Consider the following 27,744-nt stretch of genomic DNA (forward strand, 5'->3'; position numbering starts at 1 on the left):
GCTTCTTAATAACACAGATAACTCCCCATAGGACACTGCTTTAGGTCCCTATCCACATTTTACCATCAAGAAAAACCTCAAGCAGAGTAAGGCAGTACAATTTAGCAGGGTTACAAAGAAAGCAGTAAAAATAGGAGCAGAATGCAGGTTTTCTTCCTTTCTAGCTCCCCATCTCATTGGAAGGCTAGACATTGGAGACAATGAAATTCAGAGGTTATGATTATGCCACAGGTAGATTACATTTCTAACACGCAAACAGTATGGTGTGTGGTTTATGCTACTGGCCTTTCAAGGGTTCTCTCACTCTACAACAGCTTTTAAATACTATGGGGAAATACTCATAGGACAGGAAAACTATGAGGGGGTTCCTTCCACAAGATTAAACTTCCATTTGAAAAGATGTGGATGATGGTAAAGAACATATCTAAAGCATCACAGTAATTTTAAAACTAATTCCCTTCTGATACAATAGGCCCAGCCTCCAAAAGATGGAGAAATAGTCCAGAACATGCCTGACTTGCTGCTTTGTTATCAGTACAGCAACCTAAGTAAGCCAGGCTGTGTGATGCCAAGGGATCCCATGAAGAAGTCAATTTTCCCCCTGTTTTGGTAGATCATACACACTCTCCTATAGCATCTCAGCAAAGAGCAGATGAGGGAAAAGTGGAGCATACTCAGAGTAGCAAACAGGCTATGGAGCCACCGACAATAAATGAAAGCAACACAGGAAGTCTACGGAAGCAGTCTGGTTGTGGAATGGACTACTCCAAGTCAAATTCAGGTCTGAGGTAAACAGACCAAGTTCTTCTGGAGCAGCACCTAGAGACAGTAGTGACCTGATTCCCATCAGAGGATTCCAACTGACAGGAAAGCATATGAAGTCTCAGGACACTAGTATCTGGTGTAACTCACTCTTGCTTAGAATCTTCGTATCATACTCCCCTCCTTCAGATCCAAGGCACTAGACTTGACAGTATAGCATTGGTATGTCTAGGTTTCTAACACCAGGATAAATGTGTAAGAATAGACACGTACCACACATCTGGTAGTAAACTTGTTTTGAGGGACTTGTGGAGTAGTCACGAAGCCAAGGTGCCAATGCTATTAATATTCAGGCTCTGGGTTAAGCAGTAAGTTACCACTGCTTTCCTTCCTACCTTAAATTTACTTGAAAATTTGCCACAACTTCCCATAAGTGAGCACCTTCAATGATTAGTTTTTCAAGGAAAGCATCTCTTGCATTGTTGGTGCAGCAACCTTCTAGTAGAGATGGCCTTATACAGAAGCAGTCTTTTGATTTAACAACTTACATCTCTTAAGATGCTTTACCCAAGGCTTTCATGAGCAACTAGCTCTCTGCCTGCAAATGTCTACTCCATTACTAACCCAAAACAGTAATGCCTATGTATCCCACACCAGCCCTGAAACATAATCAAATAAGGAATACCGGTTAAGTATTAGACACTGAGTACAGTGAGACACAGCGCATCTTCAGTAATTGTCAGAAGAACATAGCTTACTGAAAACAGATCCTGTTTCACAGGAACACAAGATTCTAGTTTAGAGTTTAGCGCTAAAGAGGAAGAAGAAACACAGCCCAATGTACGTTCCACTGATGGCATCCTACGTTCTTACAGCTTGTGAGGGCATTACACTGAAAGAAACACATTTTGTATGCTCATGCAGTACCTTCAACCACACAAACATATGATCAACTACCATTCCTGTTACATTATCTGTATCCTACTTACCAGGGCTTAAAAGGTGACTCCAGATTGAACAAACTTCCTTAATTTGTGATTTTCTACTTATGCATCCCAACTTATCAAGTGGGGGCATCTCATCCCGCACCCATTATAACACTCCTCTGCAACGTATTTGCCCAAATCAGTGCACTCAAACTCCTACGGAAATTAACCAACAGCATGAGCCGGCTTGGAAAAAGTCTGCCTTGCTGTGAAAGAAGACATTACCCCACCAGAACTATAACCCTCATGGCTTTCTTTTTTCCATTATTTACTTTTTAATGGAAGCAAACCCCCCTGTCATCTCACCTACTCCTCTTTTAATAAGGAATGACTGCCGTGACTACCCCCATCTAGAACCACCATTCACTGCCAGCACCTCTGCTCTCCTCGTGTGCTTAGAGAATAACTGATTAGCACTTTGCATAATTAACCTGATTAGCACTGTGCATAATCAAACTGATTAGCACTTTGCATAATTAAAAAGAAATAATAATAATAACAATAATAAGCAGTAGGTAATAGCAAAAGCTGCTAGTCCCTATGCCTGTTCGTTAGCTCTAGGATTAGTTTAGTGCAGCATATTTTATTTCTTCAAACTATTTTTTTAAAGATGCACAAGCTCCCGAGAAACACAACTTAAAAAATACTCATTTACTTTCAAAATCACTAGTGAAAGATATTGGTTGTTCCACTACTACAACTTAGGCTTCCTTGTGCCTTCCTTTGCTGCAGCCAAAGACCTTATCAGGATGATGCCTGAGGAGACAGACTACCAATTCCGATGTCCGTCTACAGCACTGCTTTTGGATTCATTATCACAAGATACAGAATCTCACACCTTTAAATGTTTATATGCTCACAAGGGTAGGAAAGATGTATTATTGTTATTGTCAAGATGGGCAAGGTAGTAAAGACACATACCCTCAAATGTATGTTGGTACAGAATTCTCTCCTGCCCTAAACAATTACTCCAGACCACAGGAAGTCTGGAAAGGAACATGGAATTAATCAGATTCCTGCCCCTAAGCCTGCAGCAATCTTCCCCATTGGAGCTTTATTCTTGTGTATAAATATGCATATTTTGCAACCTGTTCAAGAATGTGAGACGGAATATACTTCCTGGGACTGCTAGCCTGTCCTATCTCCAGTATAAATCTGACATCTAGGGTTTCAGGATTAACAACCACCTCCCAAGGTCTGAAGAACCTGTGTAGCTGCACCTATCTGGACTGCAAACTGGGTGAAAACATCAATGTCTACATACATGTCTGCATTACTAGTGACTCAGTTCTCTTGGACATTTAATGCCAGACAGCCTAGAAGAACAGAGCCCCAGGTGAGTGGGTAAGCCAATGCAACCTCATCCCTCCTAGCCACCACAACAGCTTGTGTTTCTCCTCACTTTATTAACTTAATGTCTCTCTAGCATCCTGATATTATAGCTCTGATTTTCCCTGCATTGCCCACAGAGAAATCTTCATCTTACATTTTCTATTACACCTTCAAGAGCACTTGAAATAGTCACTGCCCACCCTCTGACATCTCCTTACAATGACCCTGCCAACATTTGCCAGTGGGTAGCAGACACACGTTATGGCTCCTCTCCTGACTGCTCAGCCAGTACAGTTGGGACACTGAGCAACTAAGGAGTCAGTTTGCTCTGAGTGATCAGTCTCCCTGCCCTGCAGCTGTCCAGACAGGAATTGCTGCTGCTGCCAGACACTGCATGGACCTCTCCTAGAACAGTGACAAAAACATTCCCATTGTGCCAGAGTTTCTCATAGAACAAGCTGATGAGAAACTGTGTGGCGAAAGAGCAGTGAAAGAGAAACTTGGCATAATCAGCTGGAAATTTATTACCCATGCACAGAGGCCTTTGCATCACCCCAAGCTAAAGAAACCCATGTGAGCAGCAAAGGGTGCAGACCGAGTCCCTCATTTCACAAGTTGCTTAGCTTCAAAAGGAAAGTGTTGCTGTACAGATTTTTCAAGTCCAAATGTTCCTGGGGAAGGTAGTTCCAGTAATTCTGGGAAGGAAGCCAATCCCTTGGCTTTATATGTAAATATTTAAACAACATTATTTTTATATACATATCTTTTCTACACATATACATATATGTCTTTAGATTTCCAGACTTGCAAAACTGCAACAGAAAAACCAAGCCAGCCAACATACAGCTATAGGCCTTCCTGCCTGAACAATGATAACTGACCATGAGAAACAAACCACAACAATGACTTCAGAATAATTGAGCCATGTCATCTATGTTTACTGATCCACCCAAAAATAAGAGCCAAGAAGTGGGACTACGGATTCTAAGGCAGAGAGACTGAAGTCTTGAAGTGGCAAGAACATAAGGTTCATCAATTTTAAATCTTTTGGAGCCTACATGGATGCCGAGTGCTCCATCCACAGGTATGGAATCTCCAGCTTTGGATGACACAAAGCTTCACATTTCTAGCATCTTAGCACCTTGACACCCAACAGTAAAGTTGTGATTTCATTGTGTTTACAAAGGTCACGGGTGCTTTAGGTTTAAGTCAGGGCTATACCCCTAAAGGGATTACATGGTAGAAAATGGAAGTGAAAGAATGGAAACATAACTGAGATTTAGTGAATAAATAAAAGGGGGGGAGCTTTAAAATTGTTGAGCAGGGGGTTGTTAAAATGGAGGAAGATGATTTAGGGAGAAGAAGGTATCCAGTCAGAGCATGTTTTGAATAAATCAATCCATGAAAGTAAAATTTAACACATGAATTCCACCTGTATATACTTGGCAAGCAAAGAAACACACCTTGCTACAAGGTGCACGTGTGTAAATTCCTAGCTGTATGATTTAAAGTAATAGGTTTACGAATACAGTATTTACATGTTTGTTCAAGTACATATATATAGCACAGCCAGGGTGAGCTTTATGAAAAGACCACAGAAGTGCGCATACATGTACATAAAAATCATGTTAAAAAAGGGACATAAAAATCATGTTAAAAAAGGGACCAAGAGTAGGGTAAGTCTTTTAGAAAATATTTTAATGGCTTTATAAAAAGCCCTCACCCAAAGTTTGAGGGGCTTTCGCAATCTTACATTTTTCTATTGCAAAATACACCTGCTTTCTTTTCTTTCTTTTTTCCCCCTAAACTAAATATTTCTTCCATCTAATGACTCTCTTTATTAGACAGCATCTAATTTGCATACATTTACATACAATTTAACTGCTAGCTTGTGAGAACAAAGAAATGGCTCTGTATTGTACTGAAGGACAATACTCAGAAAAGGAAGGTATAAAAACCAGCTAGCTCGGTGGCTGTGTATTCTCTTTGTTTCAGAAATACCAGGATTTTTAAACACACCACTTAAAGGGTGAAAAAGATTATTTCATCAAACAATGAAAAAAGATACAGCGCAGCTCCCTTTTAACACATTCTCTCTCTGGCCTGGTTAATGGGATTTAAGAGTCCAATATTTCTTTGCTTTCTTCTGTTTCCTTTATTAGAACTGATGGATTTAATTCTGTCACATATTTTACTTCATATTTTATTCCTATAACAATCTATGCTGAAGTTCAGCTCCAATGCTAATTCAATACTATCTTCCTTTCCAGTCAGCCTGGAATACAACTGAATGATCTTCGATGGGCACAAAGTACTCTGCCCTCAGTGCCCAGTGCTAATGGATGTGAGAGAGAGCCTGCCAGCATTTTACCTTGTGGCAACAAGTCTAGAGATAATGAAACTTACCATGTAGCTGACCGGGATTCAACAGGAAGGGAAGCAGGGCTGAGCTTCGCTTGTGAGAACAGGGAGGGACTGTGGTCAGAGTAAATGCAGGATGTAAAGGATGCGCCAAGCCCTCTAGTCCCCTAAAAGAAGAGGAAAAAAGGGTCTTAAACATCTCACATGAAGCAAAAACATTTAGAAACTGTTGGCAGGAACTCCAGCACCAGCCCTACCAAAACCATTACACATCAGTAAAGGGTTTTTCTCCAAAGGCTTTGCAGAGGGAGTACCAATTACAGAGGGTGTCTACAAACATAACCCGTGTGGACTTGACATAAAAATCTGTCAGGAAAAGAAACAAAACCAGACCAAAAACATTATTTCAGGCTGCATGCTGCACATCTCCATGTCCCCTCAAATGTGTGAAACCCAGCAAAACAGAATGGCCTGCCATTTGTTCCTGCCTGCACAGCAGAGCTGCTAGCTTCCCTTCCTAACTCTCTGCTTCCCAGCATCATACTCAATGACTTGTGCTCAGTGGGGCAGAAAAAGTTAAGTACCACCAATCTGTGGTGCAGGGATGAGGGAAAGAACACCCAGTCACTCTGGTGGCATCTTATAAGGGCCTGCCCTGCAGAAACAGGATAGGTGAAACCTTTTCTGGTGTAAGCAAACCTATTGCAACATAATGGAATGGGACTACTCATGGTAAAAAGCATTAGGCCAAGTTAGCTTGCATACAAAGCAGGTGTAGTATTTAGGATCCAGCAGTCATCTGCTCTGTTCAGTTTGCCCCAGCCAGCCACATGGTATGTGGTACACTGGCTTTATATGATCAGCAGAAGGCCAAGTGTTAATTTGATGGGCATTCTCACACCGGCATGTGTGGCACAGTAACACTGTGACTGAAGATACAGGATCCACATCACAAGCTGTGCATAGAAGAAACTTGTGCTGATACTGCCCTGACATGCCTCACTGGCACTCAAAATACATTATAGGTTATTTTCAGACACAAATTTTAATTTAAAGCTGGCTGAAATGTTAATGAAGTTTTAGCTCGTTTTCAAAGGGGAAAATTCCCTACTGCTTACAGATATGTTTTTTCTCTTTTTTCTCCCCCGCCTGATCTGCTTCTAATGACATATAGCAATGAAACCTCATAAAAGAAATTAATCAAGCCTTCATATCATTTTCCCTTTTCAAGGGTGGAAAGGTTGAGGTGTGTGATCTTCAGAGTTTCTGATGCATACCAAAATGCAAGTTTTAGAAACAGTGCAGAAAGTAGATTCCAAAGCGACTGGTCCTTTAACTATCATATGCTACGCTTAAAGCTACATCTTGCTGAAACCACTGGGTTATTATTTCCGGAACCCAACTATAATGTACACTTACTTTAACTGGAGCTGCCATAATCCCAACCTTCCCTCGCCTCTTTTCTCTCCTCATGCCCCCAAGTCCATCCTTGACCCAGGACTAGATAAAATGTCTGCTTCAAAGAGCTTTTAGCTGAATGCAGTTTTCTTTTCCATGTGTTTTCAGCCACATCAACCCCCAGTTGCAGCTCAACATTCAAGCATGGCACTTGGTGGTCAGAGCTAAGGAGGCAGCAGAACTGTACAAGAGGAGGAACACCAACAGAGTGGTGTCAACATCTATCAGCTTAAGCTGGTGTGGGACCACATCTTGAGATGTCTGGGGCTGCTTTGGTATGACATGGAAGAAAGGCTCTTACCACATAGCTGGAAGCCAAACCAAGCATGGCTTTACAGGTAGAAAAGCACCCACTTCACATGCTAACCTAGAAAAACCTGGCAGGCTATGCAGATCATACAGAACAGATGCAGTCTGCTTCTGATGAAAAATAGCTTGAGATAATGGTGCACTGCTACAATCTGCACCAGGGGCAATTTCCAAGTGGCAGGTTGAATTAGCCTCAAGTGACATGCATTTCAGTAACGCTTCCCTAAGGCAATAAGGCAAGGTCCCACATTCAAAAGGAAAGAATTGAGTTTTCTTGCAAAGGCGAACGATAAAGAGTGTGATTAAGAACCACTGTTACCAGAACCAAGCATTTGGAAGCTCCCAAAAAATATTTCAAGGACTTCAGAACATACATCTGGAAATAAAAAGCAGGAATTTCCTTTTACACTTCTACAGTTACACAACTAATCATCTCTTTTGCTACTTTACTGGAGCACAATTCCAGCCTGACTAGAAACCTAGCTCTCTAACCATCAGCATTTCTAGTTACTGCCCAAACAGCTGTGCAGAAAGTTGTACCATGTGTATCTGAATTTCAGCTGAATATCTTTGAGTCCAAATCTCTTCCTTTAGCTTGAGTGCTTTAGGGGTAACAAATACTGGAACATTTAAAACCCTGCGAAAGAGATCCTTTAGCAGTAAGGAATCACACAACACCATTATCAACAACTTCGTCAGGAGAAGGAGTCACTAAGGAGCAGTCGCACTAGGCAGTTAGCATCCCCAGTTATTCATCATCTTTGGAAATTAAAACAACTTGGAGAACTAGATGAATCAGTATGGACACCTGATCATCCATTTTCATCACCTCAAGATACAGCCTTTATCAGTGCAATGCTCTTGTGCATATATTCTTGCTGTGGTGTCACCAAATACGTTTCTCTATAACTCTCAGAAAACATGCATACATATGCACCTACCCACAGACATATATACACATACATATAAAACACTCTGGCATATTCTTGTTATTAATATCTAATTATGACTGTATGATTGGCTGTCATAACAACTGTTTGATTGATTCTGTTCTTTCCAGGTTACAACAGATGCCTACATCAGTTTTGAGGGTATTAAGAACAATAAGGAGGATCTAAGAAACTTAAAATATGTCAATATTTGAATACTCTCTAGTCAAGGTCTCGAACGGTTTAAAAGTGTTTTACCACAACACCAGCCTCAAATTTGATCTTCAATTTAACAATTCTTCCTGGAGCTAAAAAGCAGGTTACACAAACTGTTCATCAGATTTTTCCCTCTTTTCTTTTGTTGTTCCATACTCCACTGAAGCCGAGATATGAAAATGTAAGAGTTGGTATAAGCAGAAGAATCATTCAGTAGAAAGTAGCTCTTTTTGCACCTAATTAAGTTTTGGCATTTATGAAGTTCCACTTTTTGTACATAGCTGTCTCATTACATTTTGTGTTAGATGTTATGGGTGGGATTATCCAAAGGAACAAGGGTGTGATCCTCTTTCCACTCAAATCATGGTGAAGTAGTTCAAGCTGAATTCACCAGCAACATATTCAGGCCAGTTTCAAGTGTGCTGGAAAATCCTCCCCCTTCCCAACCTGCCCAGAAAGCCAGCAGAAACAAAACCCCACCATCCTGTGGCCAGGATGCAACACCTACAAGCTGCAGCTTGTGCAGTTCCACCAAATTAAAGACGCTGAGAATTCCCTTTTAAATACAAACAGTATTTCTGAAGCCAGTAAACTCTAACGCTCACTTAGATTTGATAAATTATATTAAATACAATTTGCCTCCGCAGCATTTTAAACCATGACAGCTAGAGCGCGTGTAGGTCATTTTTACATACAGAAGTAAAATCTCTCCAGTTGTGTATACAGCCTGGATTATGTATGCAGGCCCACACTCCCCGAGATAACAAAATCACCCGGCTTGCACTCCAAGCCAGTCAGAAACCGTGTAGTTGCAGATAGCAAAGTCAAGCCCAAGCCAATCAGTCTTGCTAAACAGCTGCTATCTCAGTTGCTTATTAGTTCACCAGTACACTAGCCACAACCAAAGGCTTCAGATGGGCTTATAATATACCCAGAACAAAACTGTCTCTGCTTTCAAGATACGACGGAAATGCAACCATGAGCAAACACTATCAAAGGGTGGAGGTAGGAGAGAAATCCACTTTACATTTTCTCAAAGCATTATTTTTTAACACTGAGGAGCAAATCCTTACTCCTGAATCCCGTATAATAACAGAATCATGCTGTTTGTTGGCAGAATGGTACGTTTCATTTCAGCAGACAAAAAAAAGATTGTCTACTAATTTTTCATTATTTAGATGGGTTTTAGGTCAATCTTAGCTACATACAAATGAATGTTTTGTTCAAATTACAGGGTAATTTTAATTAGGACACCCTGTTAGACATCCTGTTGTTCTCCTTAATGGACTTTCTTAATTATGAGAAGAAACACCTCCCCACCAGCCCGCGACTTAAAAGTTAAGGTAAAAATTATGCTGAATAAATACACAAAGATAAAAATTATTGTTGTGCATTAGATCTTTTTATTTCTCATAATCTTTATTTGGCAACTTCTGTATCAAAAGGGCAGAGTTCAGAATTCCACACCCATTAAACACCTGTTTAAAAACCACTTGAAGCACTGGAACCAGCCAAATATGTCCCAATTAAGCAGAAACGTTGGCACTGCTGTCCGGAGTAAGGAACACCCATTGCCATTTGCTCTCATTAGGTTAAACGGGTTTCTTGGGACATAGCTGAATTCCTGATTATGTGCATTGCAAATGGATGGAGAACACCAGAACAATGAAATTTAATTCAGTGTAGCCTTCTGTCCAGTTGTCAAGCAGGGAATTTTGGGAAAAGCGAAAACTGAAGCTCTGGGAAGTGGCTGACATAATGGAAAGAACTGGGCTTGGATTTCTTCTTGAAAATGCCCCGAGATTAAGAGCTGATTCCCTTTTGCTTAGCATCTCCTCCTCTATACTTTGTATTGGTTTGATTCCCTTACACAGTTTTGTTAGTTATAAGCCCAATGTGGTATCTTCTATATTAACTTTAGTTTTAACTTGATCACCAATCACTTGGTTTTGTTTATGATTCAGGATGGAATGAAAAGCTCAGAAAATAGAAGCTTTTCTCACAGATCAGACACAGTATTGCAAGTTTTCCAAATATTTTCGTCAACTTATTTAAAGGCTCATCTAGAAAAACCAACTGCATGGCAAATGGAAGAATCTTGTCTCTATCTTTCATTTAACCTCTTGGCCTCCGTCAAGGATGCCGTCATGCTTGCCAATAAGCAACAAGTCAAGTGGTCTTTTTCCAAACACCCAACAATGTATTTCAGGGTGGTGCCACTAGAAAGCCACTAGACAGGATCAGAGCAGAGTGGTAGTGATTAAAAAGTATGTCTGAAACTGCTCTAATATCTATGCTCAATCCTTTATAATCCCACTTCATTATCAATTTATTAACTTCCTTTGTTGTCCTTTCCGTCACCCTCCTGTGCCAGTCACTAATATATCTTAGTTTGGAAAGTTGTGCACTCCATGTGCACAAAAAGCTAGCATACTTCACTTAAAATTGATCAGTTAACTGCATCCAAGTAAAAGATGTAAAGAGTCTTTAAAATGATAGCCTAAAATTAAATATATAAAAAGAAGGGTTCAGCACTATAAACACTACTTGATTCACAACTCCTATAGTTAGGATGTAGGCAGACTGACAAAAACACCTATATATTTTTCACCTATGCCACACTGACTTCTTGAGAAGACAAATCCTGTTGGTTTTCTACTGTCTCTTAGTGTAGAACTCACAATCACTTAGCGCCTACATTTCTCAAGCAGGCTTTAGTACAAGGAAAAAAAAGCATTCTAGGAATAAAAGATGTCAGCTAGCAGTCACTGCTGACCTAAAACTATATTTATTTTCAAGACAACCATAAGAGTGGCAGATGCTTTCTTGTTCTGGCTGGCTACAAATGGCACCAAGAAATCCTAAGATAGACACTTGCATACTTACTCTTTGCTTGTTCCCCACCACCACCAATAACAAGTATTTTTGCATACAAACAACACTTTCCGATTTGCTACTGCTGCTTATTTAAATATCGACGGGTGCCATAGTCACCATGGTCTCAAGAACAGTTTGCCTTCCATATTCCTACTGATCTCAACATGAATCCTGGGTACCCAAAACATGTGAAAAATATTCCATATTTATTCACCATTATTTAATTCGCAGCAACTGTTGCTGCTCTATAGCGAGATCACTTTACAACAATATCCCTAAAAATTGAAAGCCACAGTCCTTAGCTATTGCTTAATTTAAGCCTTAGTAACTTCCCTCATAGAATTGGTGGCTGACATTTTATTCAGCAGATGATATCTGTACGTGCAGCACTTCCAGACTACAAAGAGCTGCAAACGCTATCATTACAAATGGGTGTTTTCATCTGTAGATGTTTTGTGAGACTACCAGAATGGAGTAAGAAAGCAGGAGCATGGGTGGAAAGAAAAACAAAACAAGCCTACAAACAAACAAAACACTACAAATCACAACAGGACGAGAGAAAAATCAAGTGGTGACATCACCCTTACTGGATTAGTAAAAACAATTCTGGCTTGATTGGAATTCCAGGGTTTGTTTTTTTCCTTTGCATTTCCATTAGAAAACTATAAAAACGTTTAGCTGCATCACTTTCACAGACACCCAGATAAACTACCTTGTATTACCTGCACCTAAGTACACCTAGTGCAACCTAAATGTAAAAATAGTAGTGTTCTGTACTGTAAAAACATATAAAGGGAAGCATCTCTACACTGCTCCCCTTGAAAAAGCACAAACAATTCATTCTATGTATTTCAGCTGGCATTTCACTCCCGTGGAATCAAAAGTGTATTTTGGACCTTGGAGAAGCTGCCTTCAACACCACCCTTCAAACGCCTGAGCTCAACAAAACACAGAGAGCTGCAGACTGGCACGTTGGCTGAGGCGATGCAATATTCCACAGGAGAAGAGATTTTGCCTACATCACAAGTATCTACAGTCAAATCACATAATCTTTTTATATCCTATATAAATAAGAGATATAGGTTAATAGAAAGAAACACCTTCAGAATCACCTGGAACACTTTGTGGAGCTGTCTTTTAATTGCCCACAACAGCAATTTTTAAAGCTTTTGCAGGAAGCAACTAAGTGCCTGTAACAGAAGCTGAGGACAAGGCCCCCTTGGCCCTGGCAATATGTGGTAACACCCATAAATGAGGGGAAAGAGAGAGGAGCTTACAAAAAGGGAAAGAAAGAAGGCAAGGGAATAGGCTGATCCAGGAATTCCTGAAATAGAGAAGCCTACCTAAATATTTAAAGTCAAAAGAACAAAAAATACATCATAATCACTCTTGTGTCAGGAAACACACTCTTCCTCACTACCAGGATCCCACAGCGGAGCATCTTGGTCATGAAAGATGCCAAAAACTGTGGTCCATGAAGCAGAATTAAAGTTGCAAGAGAAAAAAAGAGCAAGTAGTGAGGCGTGGGGCTAAAGTTGGAGAATGGCTAGAATTAAGAATCCTTGCCTCTGAGGCTGAGAGGGGAAAAAAGGAAGACACAAAGTAAGGGGAAGCCAGTGGAGGGATATTATCAATGTTTCCATATGCCATCTTGTAATATCCCATTGAAATCCACACCGCTGCATGCTGTTACTGTACTTGGCCAAGTGCACCACTGTGTTTGATTTGTACTTTGATTTCAATAAATCACACGATACAGGGAGGCAACCAAGTGACTCATAGTCCCTTCTGAACTCTCACCCCATTAAACCTTAAGACTGTAGTAGGAACAGCAACCAAAACATAAGTGCACTACACAGAGGAAAGGTAAAGTATTGAATGGAACATCCCAGCACTGCTTGATCATTTGTTAGACATGAACAGTAACTCAGTCTAACTGCTGGCATGGCAGTTAGAGCCATAGATAAACTCGGTGCATGCATCGGATACAGCAAACCATGGGCTGCCCAATTTCCTAAGGAGAGCAGAAGCTCTGCACACCTGAGCACGATTAAGTCGTACTGCTTATGAAGAAGAGAGTCAGTGTTGGCAGTGCACTGGTTTGAAAGGGAGGGAGGCAGTTGGAGGAGAAGCATAAACCTGTTTCAGCTCACTACCAACATTACTGCAGTCACCAGTAATGAGGTGGCTAGGCCAGAAGGGGAAAGGGATATAGGATCTGGAGTGCTTTATCAGCTCCAAGACCAAGCGCTGGTTTTTGGCACTATTTTCACTCTAGTGAGTTACAAACAAAAAACCCCACAACCAACCAGGCAGGTGCTTGCAATCTGAGAGACCACATGCCAGCTACAGCTGCTTCAAACTGATTCAATTACATCTGCCTGAATAGTCCCAGGACATCAAATCCACCAAAGGGAACCACAGGTCCAACGGAGACCCAGTACTTTGGGATTGTAACACTCCATTAAATTAAGGTGGAAATCCCCCAGCTGAAACCAGAGAATATTCAGACAGGGTCTGAAGCATTTGAGTACACTCAGCCTAGGATAAGATGGAAGATAGGATATGCATGACACTGGGATGCACAGTAAAAGCCCTTTGGAAACAATGCCTCACAAATATCCTGAAGCAGCCTGACAGCACTGCCTTGTTTCCCAAAACACTGGGTGCAGTACATTTGCTTGAACATGCTCTTGGGATTGGGACTTCACTCCAAACCTTGTTTGTACAAAAAGGGGCCAAGCAGCTGGGAAATTCTGGAGAGTAGCGTGTCCTCATTAGCTCCCATCTGCCATCAGAACTCAGCTCATGGCAAGTTTGGCTAAGTCCTGGTGTTCTCAGGTCCAAATCTGGGTCAGTTTTAATTACACTATACAGAATTCAGTGTGCAGTTTTTAAATCCTTATTATACAGCGCAGAAGAACGGGCAGCTCTCCAACTAATCAATTTTTTAAAAGTATATATATAAAAATTTTAAACCAGGCTAGACAGACAGTGGGTGGAAGGGAAGGGAAAAAAAAAGTCTAAGCGAGTACAGGGGTTAGTTAAGAGAACTGTTAGCAAAAGTGGGTCAGCAGCAAGTTCTGATTTAAAACTTCAAAGGAAGGGGGAAAAGGAAAAAAGAACACCCTCTTCATTTTTCAAGGCAGTGAAATTGATGTGCGAGATGTACACAGTTCGTACTTCTTTTAGCATCAGCGTGGTTACGCACAACAATGCTGCAGCCACATTGCTCTGAAGGGAAAGATGGATCATCTTGTGACTACAGGAACACAGTACACATTAGCTGACCTATTCCCATACCTTTTAACAGGGTTACTTCCAGGTTAGGGAAAAAGCCTTTTCCCTATAAACAAAAATGAAGATTGAAGCCTTTCCCTCATAGGTGTGGTGGTTTGAAGCGCAGTTCAATAGGATTCTTGAAGGTGATAGTGAACTGCAGGATGTTAGACTAAACCCTTACCCAATTAACACTTTTTGGACTACTCTAACTGCTATTTATTTCCTCTTTTTCTATGCCATCAAATAGCCATCAGCCAGGTCAGGACTTGAAAAGAGTTTTGCCTGCCAGGTTGCTGGCAAACCAAATGATAGGAGGCACAGAGAACGGCATGTTTTTCCCTGAACAGACTCCTGGGATAGGATAGCACGCCAAACCTTATCTATGTAAATTGGGCTAAAATCTACTCTCAAAGTCAACAACCAGAATCTGCCCTGTTTAGACTCTTTGTCAGATGCAAGAGAGCAAGTGGAAGCCTTCGGTGACAGTTACAGACATAAAGGTAGCTCAGAAATGGAGAAGGATGATCAAGGAGCAGAGTAAATAGCAATGAAATGATAGATGCTTGTTAGAAGAGCATAATATTCTGCCACCCCCTACACAAAACTTACACCTTCAAAGATTTCCAAGTCTGCTTTAAACACTTCCATGAAAAAATCCCATTAAAATAGATTCCCCCTTCACGCACCTTGTTAGTATTATCATAGCTCTCATTTTAGAGCTACAACATAGCAGAAACACAACACAATCCTGCACTCTGCCTTGTAAGTACTTCTTCAGCGGGTGGCTAACCCATACATCTGTAGCTGCTAGGTGAACCCAGTACATCCTGATACATCAAGAAATACAGTGCTATTTCAGGATCAACACAAACTGAATAACCAGATAACTCTCTTCCTTTGAATGGAAAGCTTTCACATTAACATAAACCCCCTCCCTCACCCACCACCTCTAACATATGAAAACCCATACATGAAGCACATATAACACAACAACCCAAGCCACAATCAAAGAAAGAACACTTACCACAAGAGAACCACAATCCTAGATACCACCAACTTCTCCATTTTGGTTCTTAAATGTGGGAGGCCCTTTTGCCTACAGCACCTGAGTGGTCTCAAGCTCTAACTGTCCCCACCTGGGCCCACTTGTATTAACCAAGACAATCAGCACATCCCTCTGGGACATCTGTGAGTTTAGCTGAGCTGATACCAAAAGGAATTTGGATTAACAAGAAGCAAACTGAAGCCACAAGTAGGGTGGGTGATTACTGAAGCAGAAAACTACCCCATTTTCTAAGGGTCTGGTTTCTTAGCAGAACCTTTCACTATGAAGTTTCTTTGCAGGTCAGTAACAGAACACAAATGTGCAGGAGAACAAGAACACAGCAAGTGCTGGTAAATTCAGCCTGGATTTTATCCTTGTATCATTCTCATAACAGAAAATTCAGCACCCAGGAGTGTCTTTGGGTTATGCTCTCCCTCAAAGCATTGTTTGTGCTTTGATGCCCTATCTGGAGACATAACCAGCAGTGGCTAGCCAGAATAGACAACTTCTAAGCTACACCAACGAGGTGTGAAGCAGCAATCCTATCTAGTGCTGCACATGCTCTGGAATACTGACAAGGAAGCTCAATGGTGAAACAGGATGGCTACTTGGGAAGTCTGGGAGTGAGGACTGCAATTCAGAAGGAAAGTTCAGCTTTTAGTTGATATTCTAGTTTTATATCATCTATCAGTGCAGCTTTATTAAATAATTTTACATATCTCTTTCTCTGGCCTCTCTGCTTTTTCTCTTCCTCCATACGACATGTGTTAGAATAAACCATTCCAAGAGGTAAAAGTTAACAATGGCTAGCACTGTATCCACTGCTAAGGTGGACTTTCCCAGGCTCTGAGTAATATTAAGAACCACAAGTATGATAACAGATGTCACTTACTACCTTCTGCAATGGTGGAACTATAATGTAGAAGGAACCTAGCCTCTCAAGTGTCTTTACCTTCCACTGTCCAAACAAGTGGAAGCTGCAGTGTGGAAAACAAGCCCTGTTCCCCTCCTCACAAAAAAAAAGAGGCTCTGCCCATGCTCACATCCCCACAGACGCATGTTTTTCTTTCCTCTCCTCCCTCTAAAATGGTGTTTGAATGTGACCCAAGTTAACATCAGTAAAACTCTTCAGGTTCTTCAGCTGATAATGCACCATTTCAGGGTTGAATGCTGTGACAATAACTTGTACAAAGGTGCATTTGGTAGGCCTGAATTCTGACCAGCGAGCCTATTGGAATGGAGACAGGCTGGCATTTCTGAATGATCCATGCTGTTCTCGCATAACAAGGCTGCCACAGAAGAGTATGTTCCTTCTGCAACTCTATTCATGGTGAAATGGTGAAAGCTCGGGCATGGCATATGAATGCAGTTATACTCTATGGCAACAAAGCACGTATGCCATTCTGAGATAGGGGATGTTTTATTTTGAAGACTGTCAGCACCTGGGGATGTTAAAAACGTAGGAGTAATTTACAGAATGAATTAAACCACAGTGGTCCCATGTCAGAAATTAAAGAGAGATGCTTGTCAAACACATCTCTACTAAAAATTCATGCTACTGTATTCAACTTACTGTACCTGCATGCAGCTACTCACATAATCCTCTTAGTGGGGTCTGTCCTTGCAACCACATGAGCTGAAACAGTTGAGACAACAGTATGATATATAACCAGAATGAGTCTCTCTGTTTACTGTCCGTGGTTGTGAGAGTTTAAGTCATACCCTTTGCATCTGAATGCCATTTTTCTATTGGACTTTACCTGTAAGTGGCTGGTTTTTGGTACTATACAGTCTACATTAAATGAATCAGTACATAAGAAATCGCAACACCTATTATCATGTGTTTCATAAACATCCAGCCCACGGCTTCTGTGTGTACTGTGCAGCATAGTTGTTATTACGAGCTAACAACATGTTCTAAACTATCAGAGTAGGTCCTACGGATCTCATTTCTGTGAATTTTAAAAACAGTGGGGCAGGATTAAGAGGAGTTTGCCAAATTTCTGTGTTCACTGTACCCGCAGAGGAGGAAGAAACTGGCAATTCTCTCACTCCAGTCAGGAGACGGTATTAAGAACAGAGCTAAACAAGGCCAACCAAAAAGATCATGAGTACTTTCCTGAAGAATAATACCCTAGGTATAGTTTTCTTAAATAAAAACGGAGATATTTTAAAGTGATGTCAACTTGCAAGTTCTGTCATGCAGTTTCCAGCCTGCATGACAAAACAGAGCAAGAAAGCACACAGACTTGCATACCTAGCTCAGTTTATCCCCTTCTATTGTTTGATAGCCGGTCTAATGTCAGATGATGAATTCAAAAGGCACTCCATGGTGAGATAAGAGTATAATCCCAGTTTAAGACTGAAAATGAAGTGACAACAGATAAACATAGGTCCATGAAAAGAAAGTTTACAATATACTGCCTTTATATAGCAATATGAGGTACAAACACCAGTTATTCCCATTTTCTACATAAGGAAACAAAAGCTCTGGTCTAGACCACAAAATGAATCATGGGCCCCATGCTGAATATACAGAGATATGTCATACTCTGGTTTCTACTTATTTTATCACATTTAACCTCAGTACCTGACAACTTGTGCTGCCTTTTATCCAGCTTAAAAAAATCAACAACAATAGATAAAACACTGGAGCATGTATCTGGAGCATAGCTCAACTAAAAATCTACTTGGTCCACATCACATCCCATTGCAGACCATTCAGACAGGCCCAACAGCACAACACTAGCCAGTGCAGGCAGTTACTCAAACTGTGAGCATTGCAAATGAGTAGTCTTGTTGCCCTCCATTAAATCTTTCCAGTTGCTGGCAACCACTGGCTAGGGGTTTTCTGAGCAAGTGGTTACATTAACATCTTTGTGTTAAACAGCCCTTGATGGACTTTTCTTTCATGAGTGTAGCAGGCAAATTTCCTTCTGCTTTTTCTTCATCTTGGGTTAATGACTTCTACTGTCAATATTTGTGTCATATGTCTAAAGAAGATTTTCTAGTGCTGCAGAATCTCTGATACAAAGATAAGGAAAAGACGGGTGTGCAGATCACTCCTCCTGGACCAAACCAGTGTAAAGCAGAGTGTAAACAGATCTCAAGACAATGGCAGATCTGTTGCTGCCTCATGATGAAGATTTCAACAGATCATAACAATGCTGTAGCTTTGCAGTTTGTTTAAACAGACGTATAACATACTAACTCCCTTTCACAAAAGCAAAGAGATGCTTCATCTGTGCCAAGAGGCACAAACTGGGTAGATATGAAGGTGAAACGGTCTGATTTGCCTGTCAGACTTGCAGTATGACTGCATCTGCTGCTTGGATGCTGCCTAAATAGGCCAAGATCAAGGTTGCAAAGCTTGATTTAATTCTGATCCCTCAAAGTAAACAAAACCCAGAAATCAAAGCTCATAATAAAATTTAAAATTATCCCATGAAGTCATCTTGTATTTGCACACTGCAGTGCACATACAGCGTGTGCATGTACACATACACACACATTCACACACAAACCCATGTTATCCCCTGTATTTGTATGTTGCATCATTGCAAATACACTCTGAAAGAACATATCGTTGCTAGAGGAAAACAGCACTCTTTGGTGCAGAGAACCTGTGCTACTGTTCCCCTTTCCTAACCAGAAAACACTGATTCACATCTATTTGCCTCACCTCCCTGCCCCTGTACCAACGAGGAACTCACCTTACATCTCTATAACGATTTCCATAGCCAAGACTCCAACCCCAAGCAACCCAGCCTCACCTGCAGGCAGCAGAGAGCTCAGCTCACCGCTTACCATGCTCAGTACATGTCACATAACACAAGCAACCTGCTAAGGAGCTGCTATGTGCTCTCTCCAAGTCACAGCTGCCAGCAACAATTGAGCAAGTGCAGCCTAGCTTTCAGGATTCCTGCCTGTTGCCCAGGAACCACACAAAGCACTGGAGATTTTAAAGAGGTGCAAACAGTGCTTTTCTCCCATGCCTTGTCCTCCAGCTCGTCAGGCTGCACAGCCTCTGCAATGGCAACGCCAGAAGAACCAGAGAGCAGGAAATGAACTTTCCCAGCGCAATCAGAGTTCCTACCGATAAGGCGACACTGTGATGACATGAGAAAAACAGCTTGCACGTAGCACTATAAGCAGATGCAGGGAGGCTTGGTCAGGCTTGCCTTTGTGGAAACACTTCTTTGCAGAAAGATGCAACTGTACTATAATTCTGCGTTACACATTTTGTCTAAATTTGTCAGTATTTCTCACCTGCAAAATATTTCGTTGAGGTAAGAGATGCTGTTTCTGAACACACGATGATTCAGAACACGTAATGAGCACCAAAAATAAATCAAAGGGGTGCATTTTAAAGCTTAAGTGATAGCTTTATAGGCATGTTTAATGCTCAAAAGTGTCTAATAAGTGTCTTAACAAGCATAATATAAACCACACAATTATCTGATTTCGTGTATGAACAAAAATTATATAGGTACCATCTGTTTACAGCCCACTGCTCAACGTTATAATCTTTTCCATACACAGCTCAGTGCATAGGTGGTACTGAAGGTAGATAGAAAAAGTATACCCTGAACTGAAGAACTGTAAGCCAATTTTTAACAGGCTCATTAGAAAAGATTGTACTAACTCCAGAGTTGTTTGTTTTGTCAATATTGCCTACACTGTGTTAAGGTCATCAGTGCAAGCTTGTTATTAGCCATGTTCCCACGTGGGTAATCAGGCAAATTCCTGTTAATTTCAGGCAGAATCTTGCCTAAATTGGAAGGGAGCAGGAACTGGTTAAGGCCATTAACCAGATGGCATGAAGATCTGGCACTCTGATGTTATCAACAACTACCAGCCTGGTGTCTACCTGCTACTTAAAAGCCTGCTCACAAGAGCAGGCACAGGTCAAGCCTGAGCAAGGCACTTGGGCTGTTTGTTCAGAAATACTACAATGCTGACACATGTGCTAAGGGCTTCTGTCAGAAATGAAACTGCTCAGATAGGTTTTACCTTCCTTTTTGGATTCAGCTTTCCATTTGGATGAGAGGCTGAAAAGGGTAAAGGGTTCTCTTGTATAGACGCCAACAAAAACAAAGGTAAACTTAGAATTTTCATTAACTGTAAATTACAAGAGCAAACAGAAATAAGGATTGATGTGAGCAACAGGGAATGCTAAAGCTTCACCAAATGTAATGTGTAATGCCTCAACCCAAACATATTTTGGGATGACTGCCAAGAAGATGGGTATAAATGTGGGAGGCTTAGTAGAGTACAGTTTGAGCTAAAATGTGTAAAGTTTTCACTTGTGCTAAGGAAACATTCGTAGCTAGGTAAAAACAAGGCCTTATGAAAAATCCAATTTTGCATCTAATCTAAATTTCCCTGGGCAAAGCAACTGCTCTCTTCCTAAAATGATCCTTGAGAGAGCTGGTGGTAGCATATAATTATTTAGGGTAGTATTGCCATGGGTTAGGCATTAGCTGAATATTCTGAAATCTGGAGCTGCCTTATCTAGCATTAAGTGGTTTGATGTTCTCATCTAAACCTGAATTGGAATTAGTCATTATAATGCTTTTGTCATTTGATGGTCCAATGACACCTGTACAAATACAAGACAGAAATGTCATCTCTGTCTAAAAAGCTTTCATGTGCTCCCTTACCTTACAATTTGATCAGTTAGATCTATTGACCCAGAATCTCCCAGTAGTGAAGGATGCAGCATCCCAAACCACCAGAGCTTCTCCAGTGGAGAATATTAAGGGTGTCCTGCATGTTGTCAGGGTTGCAGTGGAAAGGGCATTAAATAACCCAGATAATCATTCTGCATTGCTAAAAATCCCCCAGGTAGAAAAAGGCCAACATGGTTGAGTTTTGGTTATCTGCTGTCATAGCTCTGCCTCCACACTAAGAAAGAGTATGAGGCGTTCAACTAGAAGACTAATGTTCATGAACTAGGACTTAAATCTACTTCCCATCAGAAAAGAAATGGACAGTTCTATTAAAGGCAAAAGGCTGGAGAGTAAAAGGCCATAAATTCTACAGAAATGTTTAATACAGGCTCATTTCTCAGCTTTTTTTTAAGCTACTTTCTTCTTGAGTTGATAGACCAGCAAAAAATGTCAACAGCAATAAAGCTTCTTACCTATTTTTCTGCACAGACCTCAGAAAGCATACACAGTAATGAAGCTCCAAGAAGACATTTTACTGGCTACCACTTCAGCTTTATTCATGTGGCTGGTTCCAAGATCTTGACACAGTAACACCCATTACTTCATGTTTCTCTATGTTAAGTGCAGGGTACATCCTTCCCTCTCTGTGCCTGAGATGATACAGCATGTGCAGCTGACAGATATGGAAAAGCTTTTGATTCCCCTTAATGCACCTGCAGGTCTACAGATGAGGAAATATGAAGTGCCTATTGACAACACAGTACAGGAATCATACTGACAATACCCAATGCATTTCATTACTTGGCAAATAAACATGACCCTCTGGTAAAGAGACAGTGGCAACAGAAACTTACCCCATCTAAAAGAGAATTAAGATCTCAAAAGACACTGCCTATTCATTCCATTGTTCAATAAGTAGATCTATTCATCAGGAAGGACCAAAGGTGACAAGTAACCCTAGCAATATATACACATAATACTACTTGTCACCAGAAGTAGTAGTACAGCCTCCACTGGTAGGAGAGACTGACTTTCCTTCTGCTGGAGAATGTCACCCTTAAGGCTAACACTGGCATGAGAACAGTGAGAAGGTTTAGGAAGAGCTCTAAGGTAAATGCAGCTCGGATTTGTCTCCACAGTTGTCAGTGACTAAGTGGCAGGCAAAGACATTTCTTAGGCTGTCCAATAACAGAAATACACAGCGTGCAATGCAGTTTAATGACAACAGTGATTTAAAATAGCCCTCTTTTTAAACTCTGAGTGACACTGTGGAACAGTCCAGGACACACTGATTTGGTGACAATCTTAGGGCGAAGTTACCTTCTCTGTCAATTGGATCTTTCCTTCAAACTACATCAAGTGTGTGCCCCTCAGCAAAGCTTAGGGGAGTCTCAAAGAACATACCCTTTTCTGCAGTGGCTCCTGTAAGATAAGAAACTGAATTAACCACACTCTCCACTGGTGCCAGCTAGACCACAAAGTGTACCATCAACACTCTGCTCTAAGGTAAAAGCTATGGTGATTTTAAAAGAATATCAATTATACATCCTGTCCTAGAAGTGCTACAACCTGCCTTCAGATTTCTTACAAACTATGTTTTCTTGCCCTCCTAAATAATACCAGAATAAGAAACAGCAGATTACTTTCTCTGAGATATTTTAAAACTCTGGGATATTCTAAGCAGATACAAGCTAATATTATTATCCTGAATAGCACTACAAGCTGCCCTCCATGCACGGCACCATGCAGGCTGTCAGTTTTGTAGTTAGGATGCATTTTGCAGCAAGACTTAACTGTTCTTTCAAGTGCACTGTACTGCTAGTTGTTGTCACAATTATTTATAACTAGGGACATCCATCTCCTACTAACCTTCTGTTCTGGTCCAATACACAGGAAACAGGATTTGGAGCGCTGAAGTACATTTATAAGGATTTCAACTCAGTATTTCTTAGCCAGATTCTGCCCTCTGCTTTTGACTGTGATCTCAGGCAAGTCAAAGATGTTATTCAGTCCTCCTCTCTATTGCGTGGTATGCGTGTGTAAAAAACTTCATGAAAGGTCAGGATAGCGAATGAAGATGTTCAGCTAAAGAAGGGCTTTTTCAAGAGACATGTAAAGATGACACCACTAGTTGGGTTTCTTCTTTAAACTGTATCATAAAGGTACTGCAGCATTCTTTAAAGCAGAGAAGCAGTGGAACACTCAATGCCACGAAATAATCTATCCCTAGCTTAGCAGTGAATTATCCTACAACCCAGAGAAAGTTACTTAACTGCTCTGTTTCAGTTTCCCCATCTATCACATGGGGATAATGATGCTTTGCAAAGCCACTCTGAGGTTCTTTAAAAAACATATTACCATTTGGAAACTTGTAAAGTGCACTGGAATATCTAAAAAACCCACCAAGAATACAGGAATAAGTGTTACTTTAAACATTTGTTGCAATACTTTAATACAAGTCATACCTTTCTCATAAGTACTTTACAATATTCTCAAGTGTCTTTTTGTACTGTTTAAGTGAATCAACAACAATTAGCATACCTCTAGCAACCGGATTTGAAGGTACTACATGCTTTCAGTTTAAACATGCAACTGCTGGTTGAAACACAAAGCTTTTCATGGACTCCAGTAAGATATGGAATCAGGTATATTCAGTAAGATATATTTGCCCTAAAATAGTGAGGTAGCACTGTGTTCTTTTCAATAATTAGGTAAGTGAAAGGAAAAGAGACTAACATTGTGTCCTGCCTCTCTGACATTCTGTTCAGCACTTACATAACACAGATGCCACAGAAGACTCACTCTTACTTTGAAGTGCAGGAAAACATATAATGGTAAGAGACTGAGTGTCATTCAAAGCATCCTTTGAAACTTCTGTAAAACTGCAGCTGACCTTTCTATCTGGAGATGGTTTTATGATTAAGTTTATTTTTCTATACTTTTAGAGCACAGAAGAGCACGTTCATTACATGTTTGAAACTCAACATTCTTTGCAGGCTTTAGATATTCAAATACTTCTACTTCTGAAAGTTTATCCTGCTTAAATATGTACTCATAGAGTGTAATCTAAAAGTGGCTGGACATACATATTGTACATCAAATTCCAAATCATTAAGCAGTAAGTTATATCTTTAAAGGCAGGTATTTTGGTGCAGAATAGAGCTGTTTCCTCAACTTTATATTACAAGAATGGATCACAGAGTTTCTAAAATACTCAATGTTACAGATGGGACCAAGCTTGGAAACTTACAGGCCCAGAATATTATTTCCTCCAGACACTATTAACAATCAAGAACAAGATATCAGAACTGGAAATGGCTTTGAAGTTAGAGACAGCAATTATTATAAACCAAACGCTACAATAGTTATATTAACACAGGAGAAAACAGTGGTGGAGAATCTGCAGCTATTTCATATTTCATAAGTATTTCATTCACTAACTTCATAACACAGAGAAAAGAATTTCTATCCATCAAGTTATTCAATCACATTTCAAGCAGATAAAAATTTACAAGCATTAAGTTAGCTACAGTCACCTTATCTCCAAATAAAGAAATAAGTACACATTTGAATACAATGACAGCAACCTGGATTTTCTGATTCTCATAAAGATTAATATGGTGTTTCAGTGCAAATAGGGCAGCTAGATAGAAGTTACAACAGCAACGCGTGAAATTCCTCCCCATTTTTAGGTATGATTACACCAGATAATGATTACATCAGAATGTAAGTAAAAGGGAAAAACCAAGGGCATCAAAGTAAACTTACATTAAAATACATATATATGTGTGGCCCTGAACCTGTGGTAGACCTGTGAGGAGGAATCACCAACTAGAAGAAGGGGAGTGAGGTGGGATCCTCTTGGATATTTAAGAGCACAGAATGTGGAAGAGAGTAGTGCAAGAGCAGGAATATGCCCGCACGGGTTGTATTAGAGCTTCGAATGTCTTCAGCTCAAGTGACTAATGTGAATGTGCAGGGAGACAACCACTTCAAGCAGAACTTTTTACTGATTAAGTCAGTACCATAAATCTCAATATGTTCCCTGCCATATTGGCAGCCTGTCCCTTTTTTCCTTTCAACTGTGGGCCAGATCCTCAGCTGGTGTAAGTTGGCATCGCGCTTTGTTGCCTTCAGTGGAGCTAAGCCAATTGATGCCATCTGAGCATCTGATACTGTATTTCTGTAGCAGTTAAAAAATGATACAGTCGCATTAATTACTACATAGCCATGTCTTATAACCTCATGGCAGGGGTGGCAGGACTTCTTATTTGTAGTAACCAGTCAACATGCAAAGTGTAAGGGTCAATTGGTCATTCCAAGCTCAGTTTGACGGCTGTAAAGCTACTAGTCATGACAAGCACAGGAGAAACAATTTCTCATTTTCCTATGTGATTTAAATACAGTTTGTTAACTCAAAGGCATGTAGTAGCTATTCTATGTCCCTAAAGCACCAAAAGCTATTGCTTCAAAAATGCAGTGGATCTGACATGGAGAAGAACAGGCGAAGTGGGGCAGACAAAAACTGGTTTAACTGAGAAGCCCATGTTCCCCTGCCAGCAGTGGATGCTAAGTGAAAGAGGGCAAGTACACCTTCATCTGTAAGCATTCTGCTACGCACGTACAGCACATCAGAGATGGAAACTGAAAAATCCTTCAGGTTATAGCTGCAAGTCAAAATATACCAGTACTTTTATTCTTCACTGTTTGGAAGAGCTTTACATTGATAGCTACGTAGCATCATTCTGCAGAGGAATCAGGAAACAAAAGTCAGTCATCTTTCCAAGGTCCAGAGGAACTGTGGTCACGGAACTCTGAACATCATCTCAGTCTTCCTGCATTAACATCTCTGCTTTCTGCTTGAGTTTTGTTGTTCTGGGGGCTGTTCTGGTTTTATTTTTCCTTATAGGCCACCTTGCCCTATAGAGCTAACTAGCTATATTTCAACAGCCATTTAGAGTAGGGTCTTTGGATTTCTTGATACCATGCTGAGAACGTTGCCTCAGACACAGACATTCTCTATTTCATGATTTTCTAATAGAGAAGATAACCACATTTTGGTTCAACAAAGGGAGAAATGGAGCACAGGACTCATTATGGACAACTGTACATTGGTTTGGACTACTTCTTACAACAACCTGACACTCAGTTTATTCTCTGTGTAAAAAGTCCTTATGTTCTCTTTCACTGCAGAGGGAAATAGCCTTAACCAGAAAATCTTAACACACAAATAAAACTCTTCTTCTCCAATGACATCAACATTTCGTATTTTTTGCCCAACACAAAAAAGTGTAGGCTGGGACTCCAAAGAACAAGGGTGGGCTCAGACACTCAGACATCCAGTAGAAGTAATGACCTCTTGCATCAACATTTTTGATGCAGCGAAACGTTCACTAACTCGAGCAGGTTATTGAGGGTTATTGTCTATGTGTTAGAGAGAGGGGTAAATGGGGAGTAATTCTGTAGCATCTGAATCTATCTTGGCCTGCTTTCATTTGCATTCCTGCCCTTCCCAGTATTTCCTCTCATACATAATTATCTCCTCAGCTCCTAAGTTATTTTGGTTTAGGCACTCCATCCCCCCGGACACTGAACACTGAGATCGTACTGAACATTAGACAAGCAGATGCCCATCTTTGTGTTTAAATGGGTAAAATAAAAGTACTAACCTATTAGACAAAAGAATACTTATTCTCCACCTACTCATTAGAATTTGCATGTTATAGCAGCATGCACACTTCTAACAGGCTTCCAAATGATGGGGTGGAAGTAAGCAGTCTCATTCTACAAGTAAATATAAAATAAATGACCTTATCTGACTTGAATGTATGTCACAGAATGAAAATAGTTTGCTATGGATGTAACATAACTACCTGATAACAAGCAAAGGCCAAAACATGAGAAGATAAACCCTGTCTGACTTCAACAGGCTTTTTGCTTTGTGTAAGGACAGGCTGTGAAATTCAGGGCTTCAGCCACAAAACAACACAGCTACTGAGAAACAGGAAAGAAAGAATGAAAACAGAGAGACAAGGAAACATTAGAGAAGACAACATACTGGGGAAGGATAAGAGTAAACAGGAAAGTGTGAAGAGATTAAAAGGAAACAGGAGAAGCAACGGACACATTGATTTGTTAAAGCTTTTACAGGCTTGACTGCATGTTCCTCTGCTTAATACACTGTAGTATTTATATGCCAAAAGGCATGTAACCAAACCTGCTTAAGCAGGAAAAGCTGTCCTTTTTGGGGGTGAGTTTCTGTAAGTGCTTCTCTTCATCCATACCAAAATGTCAGTCTCCAACTTTCTCCCTCACTCTTCCTCCAGATGAATTCATAGCTCAATTCCCCCTCTAGCTCTCATCCAAACAGTTTGCTGATGAGAAGAAACCACTTTTTTTTTCTCTCCCTAATGGAAAAAGCAGAAACAGATTCTCTCGCTCTCTCAAGCCCCAGCTCAGTAAGAATTATATCAGAAGAGTGCTGAACTGACCCAACGATGAGCAGAATTTGCAAC

The 27,744-nt window shown here is 40.5% G+C and overlaps 1 long non-coding RNA gene across 1 annotated transcript in view; it reads right to left on the minus strand.

Moving 5' to 3' along the window:
- LOC106023407 (uncharacterized) overlaps positions 1–27,744 on the minus strand; it is a 159,388-nt gene that overhangs the window by 119,031 nt on the left and 12,613 nt on the right. The window contains exon 2 of the long non-coding RNA XR_001197832.2: positions 5,487–5,608. This is a non-coding gene — a long non-coding RNA (uncharacterized lncRNA). The remainder of the gene's footprint in view (positions 1–5,486; positions 5,609–27,744) is intronic.

This window comes from Melopsittacus undulatus, chromosome 2, assembly GCF_012275295.1.
Source record: "Melopsittacus undulatus isolate bMelUnd1 chromosome 2, bMelUnd1.mat.Z, whole genome shotgun sequence".
NCBI classification, from domain to species: domain Eukaryota; kingdom Metazoa; phylum Chordata; class Aves; order Psittaciformes; family Psittaculidae; genus Melopsittacus; species Melopsittacus undulatus.